General features: G+C 43.1%; 1 pseudogene; it reads right to left on the reverse strand.

Annotated features, from left to right (window-relative positions):
- Positions 1-2282: 2282 nt before the first annotated feature.
- On the reverse strand, positions 2283-3404 carry LOC136317190 (large ribosomal subunit protein uL30-like; annotated as a pseudogene).
- Between the last annotated feature and the right edge of the window lie 1316 nt (positions 3405-4720).

Genomic DNA, 4720 nt, shown 5'->3' on the forward strand with positions numbered 1-4720 from the left:
GTTAATGACAATTCTCTTTTTCTAGTTTCTCTGACTAAAAACCTAAGAACCATCTTTATTACCTCCCTTTCCTTCACACTGTGCATCAAATCCATCATCAAGTCATCTCAGCTCCATCTCCAAAATAAATCCTAAACCTGTCCACTTCTTACCATCTACACTGTGCAATCTTGGGAATCACTCATTAGAAACATAAGAGAAGCCTGGCCTGTGGTGGCGCAGTGGATAAAGCTTTGACCTGAAATGCTGAGGTTGCCACTTCGAAACCCTGGGCTTGCCCAGTCAAAGCACATATGACAAAAACCAATGAACAACTAAAGTAAAGCAACTATGAGTTAATATTTCTTGCTCCTCTTTCCTCTCTCTGTAAAATCAATAAATGAAATCTTAAAAAAGAAGAAAGAAAGAAAGAAAGAAAGAAAGAAAGAAAGAAAGAAAGAAAGAAAGAAAAGAAAAGAGAAGGAGAATTTGTATTTCCCCTAATCAGAGAATGGCACATTTCTTGTACCCATGGCAAATAAGCTGGGGGTAAGGAATAAAAAGTATGCTAGTGCTTCTTGCCATTAATCACAATTGAAGTCCACAGTGTCATACGCTCATTATTAGTCTCTTTATCCATTTATTCAAAGGAATATTTTATTTTTTCTGATTTTAATTTTTATTTTACGATTATAGTTTACATTCAATATTATTGTGTCTTAGCTTCAGGTGCACAGTATAGTGGTTAGACAATCATACTCTATATAAAGTGTTCCCCATGGTATTTCTAGTACCAACCTGGCACCATACATAGTTACAATATTATTGACTATATTCTCTATGGCAGGGGTCCCCAAACTATGGCCCGCGGGCCACATGTGGCCCCCTGAGGCCATTTATCCGGCCCCCGCCGCACTTCCAGAAGGGGCACCTCTTTCATTGGTGGTCAGTGAGAGGAGCATAGTTCCCATTGAAATACTGGTCAGTTTGTTGATTTAAATTTACTTGTTCTTTATTTTAAATATTGTACTTGTTCCTGTTTTGTTTTTTTACTTTAAAATAAGATATGTGCAGTGTGCATAGGGATTTGTTCAGTTTTTTTTTTATAGTCCGGCTCTCCAACGGTCTGAGGGACAGTGAACTGGCCCTCTGTGTAAAAAGTTTGGGGATCCCTGCTCTATGGTATACTTTATACCACCACGATTATTTTGTAGCTACCAATTTTTACTTCTTAATCACTTTAACTTTTTCACTCAGTCATCCAAATCTCCTCCCCTCTGGCAACCATCAGTCTGTTCTCTGTATATATGAGTCTGTTTCAATTTTGTTGTTTATTTTAGTTTTAGATTCCACACATAAGTGAAATCATATGATACTTGTCTTTCTCTGACTGACTTATTTCACTTAGCATAATAGTCTCCAGGTTTATCCATGCTGTGGCAAATAGTATGATTCTATTTTTTTTTTTCATTTTTCTGAAGCTGGAAACAGGGAGAGACAGTCAGACAGACTCCCGCATGCGCCTGATCGGGATCCACCCGGCACGCCCACCAGGGGCAACGCTCTGCCCACCAGGGGATGATGCTCTGCCCATCCTGGGCGTCGCCATGTTGCGACCAGAGCCACTCTAGCGCCTGAGGCAGAGGCCACAGAGCCATCCCCAGCACCCGGGCCATCTTTGCTCCAATGGAGCCTTGGCTGCGGGAGGGGAAGAGAGTGACAGAGAGGAAAGCGCGGCGGAGGGGTGGAGAAGCAAATGGGCGCTTCTCCTGTGTGCCCTGGCCGGGAATCGAACCCGGGTCCTCCGCACGCTAGGCCGACGCTCTACCGCTGAGCCAACCGGCCAGGGCAGTATGATTCTATTTTTAATGGCCAAGTAATATTGTAATGTATATATGTACCATAACTTTTTTTTCCATTTTAAAGCAATCATTGTTTTATTAACTGAGCAGATTACAACAATAACCATACCTTAGTGCAGGGGTCCCCAAACTTTTTACACAGGGGGCCAGTTCACTGTCCCTCAGACTGTTGGAGGGCCGGACTATAAAAAAAACTATGAACAAATCCCTATGCACACTGCACATATCTTATTTTAAATTAAAAAAACAAAACGGGAACAAATACAATATTTAAAATAAAGAACAAGTAAATTTAAATCAACAAACTGACCAGTATTTCAATGGGAACTATGCTCCTCTCACTGACCACCAATGAAAGAGGTGCCCCTTCCGGAAGTGCGGCGAGGGCCAGATAAATGGCCTCAGGGGGCCGCATGCAGCCTTAGTTTGGGGACCCTTGCCTTAGTGTATCCTTCTAATAAGCCTGTTGATCTGGTCTTCCCTGTTATCAGCATCTCTACTTTCTACAAAATGGGTGGTCTTTTTCTTCATTCTACTTTATGAAGAAGATAATTTGAAGGGCCACTGGAAGTTGTTTGCTTCTTTGAATCAGATCGTTCATATAGATGATGCCGTATTTACCAAGAGATCAAGCAATCAATGTGTAATCTGTCTGGGCAATTCATTTTTTGTCGATCTTGCCACAACAATGCTTGTAGAGCAATTCATTTATTGACTTCAGGTTTGAGTACCTCCATGCAATATATGATTCCACGATCCTTAGTATATTAATCATAGCCTTGCTGAGCTTAACAAAGGTGACACTGAAGATCTGGCGCAGGCAAAGAAGCTGCAGCACTGCTAAGGACCTTTGGGCTCACATCACTGATACCTCTGATCCTGATGACTAATGCCAATTTGGGTTCCTCGGGTACATAGAAGTTGCCAGTTTTTCTCACCATTCTAGCCATTCGCATCTCAGTTCTGTAAATCTGCCTATATTCCTTGTGATAGTGCTTAGATTTTTTTTTTTTTTGTATTTTTCTGAAGCTGGAAACGGGGAGAGACAGTCAGACAGACTCCCGCATGCGCCCGACCGGGATCCACCCGGCACGCCCACCAGGGGCGACGCTCTGCCCACCAGGGGGCGATGCTCTGCCCCTCCGGGGCGTCGCTCCGTCCCGACCAGAGCCACTCTAGCGCCTGGGGCAGAGGCCAAGGAGCCATCCCCAGCGCCCGGGCCATCTTTGCTCCAATGGAGCCTTGGCTGCGGGAGGGGAAGAGAGAGACAGAGAGGAAGGAGGGGGGGGGTGGAGAAGCAAATGGGCGCTTCTCCTGTGTGCCCTGGCCGGGAATCGAACCCAGGTCCCCGCACGCCAGGCCGACGCTCTACCACTGATCCAACCGGCCAGGGCCATGCTTAGATTTTTCATAGATGAGTTTCCTCCTTGTGTTTTGGAGCATCTTTTGGGCAAACTTTTTTCTCAGGTGTTTGATCTTCAGCTCTGCAAAATTCCTTCACTTTTTCTTCAGGGTTTCTGGAACAGCAAGAACCTTCTTCTTCTTCTCTTCTGCACCCTCCATGGCTCCAGCTGGAAATGAGGAAGTTGGCACATGGGCCTGCACCATAACTTTTTTATCCACTCGTCTATGGTAGACACTTGGATTGCTTCCATATTTTGGCTGTTGTAAATAATGCTGCAATGAAAACAAGGGTGCATATATTATTTTAGTGGTTTGGGTTTCTTCAGATATGTACCCAAAAGTGGAATTCCTGAGTCATAAAGCAGTTCCATTTTCCATAGTGGCTTTACCATTCTGCATTCTCACCAACAATGTACAAGGGTTCCCTTTTCTTCAAAGGAATATATATATATTTTAAATTCTCAAAAGCATCACACACCTTGCTCTCTAAGGAGCTGGAAAGTGTTCTTATGCTTCTGTTCTCTCAGCTGCAATTTCCTCCTCATATGTGGCTGTATAGCCAACTATCTTTTTTTTTTTTTTTTAGTGAGGGAGAGAGAGGGAAAGAAACAGAGATGGAGACAGAGACAGGCACAGACAGGAAGGGAGAGAGATGAGAAGTATCAACTTATAGTTGTGGCACTTTAGTTGTTCATTGATTGCTTCTCATATATGTCTTAACTGGGGGGCTCCAACCGATCCAGTGACTCCTTGCTCAAGCTAGAAACCTTGGGCTCAAGCCAGGGACCTCGGGCTCAAGCCAGTGATCATGAAGTTATGTTTATGATACCATCCTCAAACCGGTGACCCCGCGCTCAATCTGCACAAGCCTGTGCTGAAGCTGGTGATTTCCAGGTTTTGAACCTGGGTCCTCAGAGTCCCAGGTTGACACTCTATGCACTGTGCCACCACTTGCTCTTAATTCCTTCTTCAAGTTGTAGTCTAAATATAATTTTCTCTAACAACTATTTATTAAATGATATCTAGAAAACAGTCTATAGCTTTAGGTGTTTGAAAGATACAGATGAATAAGACTGTCCATTTTCAAATAGTTAGAGGTTGATATAAAAAAACATAATGGAACAGGTATGACAAGGAGTTAGAGATGGTATAACAGAAGTCTAAATAAATTTCAATATGGTCATGTCCAGTTCTACATTAGGGTACTAGTTGAGACTGGAAAACAAATAGGTACCTGGCTTGTGGTGGTACAGTGGATAGAGCACTGATGTAAAACACCAAAGTCGCCGCTTCGAGACCCTGGGCTTGCCTGGTCAAGGCACATACTACAAGCAACCATTGAACAGGTAGAGTGAAGCAACTACTTCTTGTCACCCCCTTTTCTCCTTGTAAAATCAATAAATAAAACTTAAAAAAATTTTTTTAATTTATTTTTTATTCATTTTAGAGAGGAAAGGGAGAGACAGAGAGAGAGA

The sequence above is a fragment of the Saccopteryx bilineata genome, chromosome X (genome assembly GCF_036850765.1).
Source record: "Saccopteryx bilineata isolate mSacBil1 chromosome X, mSacBil1_pri_phased_curated, whole genome shotgun sequence".
In the NCBI taxonomy this organism is placed as follows: domain Eukaryota; kingdom Metazoa; phylum Chordata; class Mammalia; order Chiroptera; family Emballonuridae; genus Saccopteryx; species Saccopteryx bilineata.